We start from the raw sequence: 10,571 nt of genomic DNA, 5'->3' as shown, positions 1-10,571 counted from the left end.
CGGGTAAAATCCACTTCCTAGCAGCATTTAATGATTGAATACAAATACTGGAGCTTTTCAGACATTACAACCGGGCCGGGGGGTGATTTTCCCGGGAAAAGACAGCGATGGACATCAATGGCGAAACGGCAAAAATTGCACTAAAATGGGGTAAAATCCACTTCCTAGCAGCATAGATTAAATACAAACACTGGAGCTTTTCATATATCAGAACCGGGCCCAGAATTGAAATATTATTTGGGAATATAGCCATATTTTACTCACCAAATATCATTTTTAACTGTACACAATATCCATCCTCCTTTCTTTCTTCCTTCTTTTCTATCGCCATCAAAGCTAATGATGAAAGTCGAGCCTGTCCTGTCGTATTTCTGGCATAGTCCATCTTGAAAATGGCTTTAAATCAACACAACAATATATTTGCTTGTGCAGCTCGCTACAGATACAGTTTGGTAGCTCTGGTTAATCACTAGCCAATCATAGTTGGTGAAAGCAATGATGTATCCCTACGCCTGTGAGAAGGCAATGACGTATCCCTACGCCTGCGACAAGGCATTGTGGTGTTGCCAACTCGAAATCTGATTGGTTAAGGCAACAGTCTTATCGACGCTTGTTTAATGCAGCACAGCCTGCAGAACATATTGTGAAGGCCTTGAGGCAGATTTCTGTCCCTGGCAACAAATAATGGCTGAAATGTGATTGGTTAAATGCTTCAATATGAAAACACACATCTGGAAGCAGTGCAACCAGGGGGAAAAGCAATGAAAAGAAGCTAACAGACCATTTGGAATTATTTAATAAGTATTGATGGACAAAATATAATATATGATTCAGTTATTTCTTAGGCCAGCAGAGAAGGCCTTGAAGGCCCTGACGGCCCGCCACTACCTGAGACCAAATCAGACCAAAAACAGATAAAGGAATTTTTGAAAATATTTTATGAAGAACCCCAAAAGTCTGCAGTACCTTCCAAAATACCATCTTCTCATTCCTAAAACATGCAATGAACCTCAAATTAAGCAGTTATAACAAAGTTTGAATGGATTTTTAGGGGGTATTAGTTGTCTTATTGCTGTCTCGTAACTATGGGAACATTTATTTTATTATTTTAAAAAGCACATTATTTCAAACCCAGACCCTTGGGATGCTAATTGTAATTGACGTGGCGGCATGGCAACAAGCAGACAACGGTAATGTATTGCGTAAAAAGGTGAGTTAAGCCACTAACAGCAAATAATGGGGTGAAAATTCAAAAGTTCAGAAGGTTAATGACGTGAAAGCTCCAACATGTCGACTCTGTTAAAGTCTGAAGTCCATGTAATGATGCTTGATGTTAAAATGTGCCATGTAATGACAGTAATGGCACAGTAAGCCAGGAGAAGCCCTTTGAGTCTTTTTTTGTCCCTGGGCAATTACCTATTGAGTTCTCCACTCCACTCTAATCTAAGTTTGAAGATAGAATACAATAAAGCAAAAGAACATGGTCTAAATTGTCAGGCTGCAATCAATAGTATTGATTGAACATCATGAATGTAGAGTTTCAAACCGATGGTACTTGCGCATGACCAAAGATACATCCGGTTAGATATGTTTTCTTGACACCGTTTGGCAGTTTTTCTACCTGCAAGAGTAATTTTCAGAGAACTAGTTCGTATCTCGGGCAAATAATCTTTACGGGCAAAACCAAACTATGTGCATGTCTAGCTAAACGGAGCTTTCGTGCTATTTTTAAGCTTCATACTTATTATATTTTCATCAGTTTCTCTCCACACCATCCATCCTCTTCCTCCGATTTCCTTGTGCTTTGCCCAGTGAGGCGAGTCCTCCAGTGGGGACATTTTAAAGAAGTTGTTGCTTTTTTTGCAATCAGAAAGCTGCCATGCCCAAATCTGCTTAGTGCATACAACTGAAGTTGCTATTTAGCACTTTTTGGAAGGGGTGGAAACCTATCTCAATCTTCTCGCTAAAAGTAGTGCAATTATGTTGTTGAATTTCATGCACCCGTCAGCTCCCACTGGAGTGCCAAACTTTGAATGACTAAATTACTTGGACAGAAAAGCAGCTATTGATATCTGGATTGGATTGGCTGGAAGCGGTTTTCATCAAATAGCAATTCACAGTAAAGACACGTAAAAGTGTTTTTTTAAAATAAATTTGCCAGCGATTGACACAGCCTGTTATAGCTAAGGATGTATTCAAACCAAAGCAGTCCATAGATCGCTTACTTTGGTCTGGACGTGTTTTTTGGAACGTTTCTAATTGCAGTTTTTGTAAACAACTCAGGATTTGACAACAAACTAACAAGTGCAAATATTGCTCCATCGTTCGACATTACAGTTTGGGGAACACGCTAATATTCGAAAGTTAACAATTACGGAGCACTCGTCTTGATATGGTTCGTCCAACTACAAGCGTTTGTGGGACATTAGGCCAATCAGAAGGTATTGGCGCAACGTGGATTTCATGTGTAAACACTGAGAAGACCCTCTGTCATCCCACCATGTCGAACGCCAACCTAGCAACAACTGTCGAATCGGCAGACAGTTCCTCTTGTATTTCGCCGATGTAGTGTGGGATGTTATAACTGTCTCGGTCAGGCTGTACCTGGAATGCAATACTTGTTCCGTCGACAAGAAAGCTATCCATCCATTCAATGGCAGTGAACGAAGTATAATCCCTCATCCTGTGGCCTGAAATTGGGTGATCCTTGGCCTACTGTTGTTTTCTTCTTTTTCCTTTTGTCTGCTGTCTTTTTCTTCACATCCAACGCAATTTCAAACAATTCTTTTCTTCACCTGAGCCACTCGGCGGACCTCGGGTCACACTGCTTTAACAGAACTGACTCTCTGTGGAAGAGGTCGAGAGTCTTTATTTTGTTCGTCTACACTAGTGGAAATACTTTGAAACACTGTCATTTTTCAACTTGAATGACAGCCTTGGTGAAATTTGAATTTTTTAAACTTGGATCATCCGTCCTCCTCAATTACATCAGTTTGAACTTTAAAGGGAAGTCTGTTTATCAGCAAATTACACCGAATAAGGATATGAGCCAACTAGCTCGAATGTATTGCGATTCCTTACCATATGCATGAAGCACAGATTAATATTACAGACACTGAATCCCAATCCTGTAAGTAAAAGTCTTCAGTAAAGCAGGACTCCTGTGTCTTGTTTCCTTGACGAGAAAGTCAAGACAAAGCATAGAAATATAGACTTCAGGAAGGATCGTAGAGTTAATGACTTGTTGACTTATTTGGGATTGATAATGTCATATCAGCAACTGATTTAATATCTTTCTACTTTATTAAGCACAGCCTGTAATGGTGTCACTGCCATGTCGACTGCACAATTCCTTGCAATCTCTCGTTGCACCCGGCAATCTGAAACTCATTTTACACTCATGTAATTATTTGATTGGGGGGGCGTATTTGAATTTATATAATGATCATGTTTAATGTTTAAGGCTAGATTTAGTACCTCCGTGCCGCTCAGAATGCTCTGACATGCACCTACAGATGAGCGGTCCATTTTCACTCTCATTGTTAATTCATGCCTTTGCCTCTTTATCTTCTATATCACACGCGTACCTCTTCGTTTTCATTCCCTGGATTGTTACATCTTTTTGTTGAAATGTACTGCGTTTGATCCGTCTTCCTCTGTGCAGTCACCTTTAGAGCAGGTGGATCATCCCTGCCCTTCCTACTTCATCTTCTTTTCTCTCCACTGACTTTCCTCTGGGCCACACTGAGAATATGCTGATGGGGCAAAGTGAGTTAAAGATAGATTATTTATTGTTGCGGGGTGAAGAGCAAAAAAGGGAAATGGAAAAGGAGGTCAGGAAAAGCGTGCCAACAATTAATCACCGAGGGGACCCAAAAGAAAAGCATTGTAAATGTGTTGGTGTCTATTTTAAAACATTTGATATCATGGGAGCACAGAATTTTTAAAACTCTAAGAGAGGTCCCCAAATGCTGCGATGCGTGACGGTGGTAAATATTGTTTATTTATAAGATGCTTGTGGTTTAAAGGGAGGTATTGTTTTGTGGAGTTAGGTGGGTCAGAGGCAAATCAAATGGTGTTTGTTTTGGAGATGACTTTGCTGTTGGAACAAAGGCTGATGGGAAGTCAGTATATTTCAATTGAATGACAGATTGCTGGCTTAGAATTAGAAGAAGACAACCTGCAAACTTGTGCTTTCTGGGGGAATTGTTTGAACATGCTTTTGAATTTATTTCCTGATCATTTTGAAGCATTATTTTCTGTTAATTTGGGGTCATTCTCAATTGATTTTGGGCCAATTCCAGGTCCACTTCTGGTGAAGTTAGAGCAATTCCTGTTATTTTTTTGGGCAATATTGATTTTAGGGCAATTCCGGGTCAACTTCTGATGAAGTTAGGGCAATTCCTGTTATTTTTGGGGGCAATATTGATTTTGTGGCATTTTTGGCAGATAATTTTGGTGGATTTCTGGGTCTTTGTTTTCATTTTTTAAATTTTTGCTTCCAAAAAAACAATAATTGCCAATTAGGATGTTTTTGTGGATCTGAGTAGAGTAGAGAGTGGAAAGGAAAACATTGTGTATTTTGAATGTACAGCATTGGCAATGAATGGAGAGATATTTAAGACATTTTGGTAGATGTGCAGGTTTTTAGCCATTTTATTTTTAATAGCATCTTGGTTTTTATTGATTTTGTGATTTTTCTTTCATGTATGATGTGAATTTCTTTACAATCTTTTTTCAGACCATAAGACACTTAAAATAATATTTGTTTTCCCTCAAATTGACAGTTTGCCCTACAATCCCTATAATACACCACATGGATGATTTTTTTGGCATGCATAATTAAACTGGAACCTATTTTATTTGCGTAAAAGTGCTTTATATTGCTCATGTAAAGTGTAAAAACACACATATACATCATTTATCATACCATGAATAAAAAAACAAGTAAAACTAATACATTAATAAACAAAACCATGAGTACAATGTTGCAAGATAAAGAACAAATGTGCAGAAACATGCCGCACTGGCGCACTTTGTAGTAATCTATTATCTAGTGTGCCTGGTATTCTGGAAAATTGGATTCATTCAATTTTTCTTCCTCAGAAAACCTTGTGTTTTGGGGCAAACCGTGACATTTTAGTGTTTCAAGGGTGTGATTCAGTCAAAGCATGTGTCATGCTGTAGTTCAATGTAGTCATTTCATACATGGGATGTTTTGATTTTAGTCAACGTATTCCCACTGTAAAATAAAATAGTAAGACAATATCACTTTCAGTCAGTTATTTTATTTGACAGGGTTGTTTATTCTTGTGCCGAGCCTGTCACAAAGCATGGAAAAAAAGGGAAAAATTTGTCCCTTGACATTGAGTTGGAATTCAGAAGACGAGGGGGGGGGGGAAGGAAATCATTTTGCACGTTGCCCCCTGCTTGTCAGAGTTAAGGACGAATCACAGGTGAGGTTAATGGGATCTGTCTATGTCAGGGCAGCCTGGCAGTAGGAAAGAGAGAGAGATATGAAGAAGGACTGTTAAAATTAGGGAAAGGTGAGAGTGGAAGGTGAGGTGCATGGTAGTAGATGATGGCGATGATGGGAGAATGAATTGAGGCATGTGAGAGAGGAGACGCTTCCTTTTTAGTGTGCTGGGCCAGAGGGCAAGCGGGGCTAAATTTGGGGAATGTGACACATGGTGAAAAGAGTAATGCACCTTGACAGAGCGCCGTTCCTCTGCCAACTCGCCCAATGATGCTCTCCAAAGCTGAGTGATGTGTAGCAGCGCCCGAGACACCAACTGCCGCCCTGCGGGAGCTTCAACAACTAGCCACCTGTTAAAAATGCACATGTTAGCGTCTGACTGCTTTTTTAATTTACATTCATTCATTCACTTCAGTTCTTCCGAAATATGGCTGTGAGTGAATGCAATGCTTACTTTAAAGGGGTTTTGACCGCAGATTCAAAATAAAGAATAGCATCGGCCTACATTGTGCAGTGGTGTTGTGGAAATTGAATTTAGACTTTTAGTGAGGACTAAAAACTACATTTTGTCATATTTCCTGCACTTTTTTTTGGGTGGCTCGGTGGAAAAAGTGGTTAGCGCGTCGGCCTAACAGTTCTGGGTTGATCCCGGGTCCAGACCTTCGTTTTCCATGTTTTCCCGGGCTTGTGTGGGTTTGCTCCGGGTACTCTGGTTTGCTCTCACCTCCCAAAAACGTGCATGGTGGGTTGGTCGAACATTAAATTCCTCCTAGGTATGAGTATGAGCGTTAATGGTTGTCCGTCATCTCGTGACCTGCGATTGGCTGGCAATCTGCGTCCCTACCGCCCATAGTTGGTTGGGGGATAGGGTCCAGCACCCCCTGTATAAGCGGTTCCGAAAATGAATAAAGGACGTATCCATATAAAATTAAGCTTTGTCACATTCAATTTCTCATTTTTTGCCCAAATAGCATAAAATACCATTTCAATAGCTTAGTCTCAATATCAGATTTTTTTTTCCAAGTCCAGAACATCCAAATCTAATTTAGCCGTTTGCTTCTGTGCTTTATCAACTCCTTTTACAGGCGCCATTCGCTCATACTCAATCCCCTTGCAATTTAATTGACCTTTTGTGCTGTTTCTCTGACTATGAACCCTACACAAAGCATTTGCTGGAGGCTACAAAAAAAAAACCAGACGTTCTTAATAACACTTTTTTCCTCCCGTGTGTTTAAAAAATGTGCACTTGTCAGGCAACATTACTTATTAACCCCTGGCAAAAAACACGAAGCTCTGCTTATTCTATTTACAGACACTTTTACTGCTCAGCATGCCATTAAATAGCAACAGCAATTCCATTACTGGCCTCAGTCAGAAGCCACAAATGACAGTTACTGAAGAGCGGTTGTAATAAATTTGTATGATCTTCCCAGTTTTTTTTATATAATAGGCTGATGTATCCGAATTGCAACTGCTTTAGAAAAGACACTTTCAATTTGGAGGGGGGAAAAAAAAGCTTTGGAATGTGTTTCACTGCCGAGTGTAGTACATGAGCTGGATTTCCATCTTTATGTATGCAAATTCCCCGCTAGTATAAGCGAATGAGAATTTGGGTTGCGAGAGAGCTGCAGTTGGCCAATGTGGCTTACTTAATCTCTGAGTTAATGGCTTGCAAAGAGGCAGGGGAGGCTGCGCTCGGAGTCTTAATGGAAAAGCTCCACTGCATTGTGCCTCGGTAATGGGAGGGGTTTATCTTGGCGTGCAGAGGGTCGCCACCAATGCTCCCCCATAAATTGATTGTATTCCGTCCTTGCCTCTGTTTCAATGCAAAATTTCAAATGTTTAGTATTTCAAAGCAACTCTTCAGCTGGTTTCGTAAGCCATTCATGTTTTCAGTTGCTCCATCATTCGAGTAGGTTTATCATTATTTCCTTATGATCTGGACTCAACACGTCTTGTTTCAGTTCGCCCTCAAATGCTTCTGCTTTTTGATGCCTGGCCGGATGGCTTTGATAATAATGCAACTGTGGGTAATATGTGTTTGTTTGCTGCTGAAGAGAGATCAATGTTTCAGGGTTATTGTACAGCCTTTCATTTGTTGTGCGTGATTGATCGATTTCCTTCCTCAGTGGGCCTCTGAACATGTTGCTCCAGACAGGCCCCCCCCCCCCACACGTAATTATGGTATGAGCAATAATCGAGTCATATGTAGGACGTAATTTAATGTCTTTTAAAGCTAGGAGTTCTCAGGAGAATTGTAAAGAAACCCGAGAAATAGAGTTAGGAATCTTTTTATGAGGTCGATTCAATATGTATCTTAAACAACATGGCTTACGATTTCATACAAAAATGATATCTTTAATGCCAATATGATTCGTTTCAACAATTCCGTTCAAGTCTGGAAGCAATACCATATGGTGAAACGAAGCATTTTTCTGAAAATGGCCCTTGTACACATAAGTTTGGCGTGTGCGGTCGATTGGTCGCCGGTCTTTTGGTCGCTGTCTTTTGGTCGCCGGTCTTTTGGTCGCGGTCTTTTGGTCGCCCGTTGTCGCGGTCGGGGCGACCAAAAGACCGCGACCAAAAGACCGGCGACAAAACAAGGTAAAACAACACGGTCTACGCATCAATAACAGCCAACAATGGCCATGAGCAGTTTCACTGAGCCGACGTGTGTGTATAAGAGTTTGTACGTACATGCGTTGTCCCTTTAAGAAGCTACGTCAGTCAGGGTCTTAACAAGTTCTCCAACAAAAAACAATAAAAGACCGGGAAATTTGGAGCTTTTCTTTAGCCTAATAATTACTAGGGCATTAAGTATGACTAAATAGTAATTCGCAGTTTGTATTTAGGGAATTTGAGCAACGATTTAAATGGTAATTATCACTTATCTTCCTGGCGACCAAAAGATCAGCGACCAAAAGACCGGTGACCAATCGACCGGTGACCAATCGACCGGCGACCAAAAGACCGGCGACCAATCGACCGTGTACCAAGTTTGGACACCCCTGGTCTTGGGCAACTCTCAATTTGAAATAACAACAACATACTATAAGGTGCAACTGAGTATAACTCCCAAGCTGAGCCAAAGTATTAAATAGGGCAACATATAGCCCATAAAATACTATATATGATTCTCCTAAATTGAGTTGCTCACTTAATAAAAAATGCTTTTTTAGCAGCATTGTATAGTACAGAAGTTCAGCAGTTTTGGGTGGTCCGCTGCAAGCACCATGTCAACGCAGCGTGCAGGGGAAGTGCTCACCTTTTCGTTTTTAGTGCGCTAACAGAGGGTAAAAACCCCAAGAGGATTGTGTTATCTATACATTCTTTTCAAACCCCAGGGAAATCAAGTCTAGGAAGGTCAATATTAGTAATGGTCTCCTATTTATTTCCAGCAAATGAAGAATCACTCACTGGTCAATACTGTAAATTTGGACATGAAGAGGAATTGAAGATTTATTTCCTTAAAGCTTTACACTTGCCATTTGTAAATTATCAATGAAGTGGTTGAAAGCACAGGGATAAAAATTTAAATAAATCAAACTTTCAATGAGTTATGCGAACCACACCTTAACGTTTTCTTCACTAACTTGCTATTTGGAACATTTGTAGTTCATAATAAGAAGCTGTTAACGTGATGAAATGAATTAAATCATTAGGTTTTAAGGAAAATCTTACATTTTTGAGTAAGTAGAACGTTGACTTGAAATGTTAAATTATGTTAATTTGTGCTAATTAATAGGTTACATAGCTTCACTCACACTGCCTTCAATGCAAGTGGCAGATTGATTGTTTAGCTCAGTTGTCTGTTTCTTGAGATATCATTGAAGATATCTAGGTTTGGATTTTGCTCTGATTAAATTTTTGTATGGCCTAAAGTCAAGTGTAAAATAAACTTGGCGGTGTGCTTACTTAAAATGATTGCACTTTACTCAAAATGTGAAGTTCTGCTTACTTAGCATAAATGAAGCTTACCTCAAATTTGGCCTATTTGGCAATGACTTGCTTTCATTTTGTAAGTGTTTAATTAAAAGAGTGAAATTGGTTCTCCACTTTAGCTTGAAAAGGCGTTTTGAACAACAATGAAAGTGCAGAAAAGGACTTTATTATAATAATATACGACATTCTTTCCTGCCACGTGCTTCTATGTTGCAATGTAAAATATATAAAAAAAACGAGATCACAAAAGATCCTCCTATAGAGAGTTATGCAACAGAATAGTATTTTTTTCCCCCTTTATGTAAAATCCCAGAGGGGAGAGATATGTGATCAAGAGGTGGGGGCAGTGGGGGGGGGGGACCTTTATTCCAAGCAGTCTGAATTTCTCTTTTTTTCCCCTGGTATTTGTGCTTTAAAAGTCTTGACATTTCTCTTTCTTAAACCTTAATTTCAAAGTGCGTCATCCTGCCCTTTCTCTTCCGGCGCATTCTTCTTGATGGAAACCTTGAGTTCGGTTCATTTATTTTGGTACTTAGAGTGATGCTTCCTGTTACTAACCACTTGTTCACCATGCTGTTTGATTGGATGGTTGAAAAGAAAAGAAAAAAAAAGAAATACCATTCCATTTAATCATCAAACATAAATTTCATGTGTGTAGTTGGGGTATAAATCAGGCACTACAGACATAATCAGCTATTTTTGCCATGATTTGATTCAATTCAATAGGTTTTGATCCACTGAAATTTAACACAATCAGGAACATTTTCAATGAACTCAAAAACATTACGGAGCCATTTTGTCATTTGTTGCCGAAATATTTCAGATGTTTGAAGGAAAACCATTCTTTGTAACAAAAGTCTAAAACACGTGTCAAAGTGGCGGCACGGGGGCCAAATCTGGCCCGCCGCATCATTTTATGTGGCCCGGGAAAGTAAATCATGAGTGCCGACTTTCTGTTTTAGGATCAAATTAAAATGAAGAGTATAGATGTATATTAAATTTCCTGTTTTTCCCCCTTTTAAATCAATAATTGTCATTTTCTAATCATTTTTTTCTGTCTTTTTAGTTCAAAAGACATTTTGTAAAATCTAAAAATATATTTTAAAAAAAGCTAAAATAAACATTGTTTTAGATTTATAAAAAAACTGAATAC

The 10,571-nt window shown here is 39.3% G+C and overlaps 1 protein-coding gene across 2 annotated transcripts in view; it reads left to right on the top strand.

Moving 5' to 3' along the window:
- The window catches only part of doc2g (double C2-like domains, gamma), a 44,682-nt gene that overhangs the window by 8,713 nt on the left and 25,398 nt on the right, over positions 1-10,571 (top strand). The window lies entirely within an intron of this gene.

The sequence above is a fragment of the Stigmatopora argus genome, chromosome 7 (genome assembly GCF_051989625.1).
Source record: "Stigmatopora argus isolate UIUO_Sarg chromosome 7, RoL_Sarg_1.0, whole genome shotgun sequence".
Classification (NCBI taxonomy): Eukaryota; Metazoa; Chordata; class Actinopteri; order Syngnathiformes; family Syngnathidae; genus Stigmatopora; species Stigmatopora argus.
Note: the sequence above shows the minus strand (reverse complement) of the source record. Positions and strands in the feature narration are given on the sequence as shown.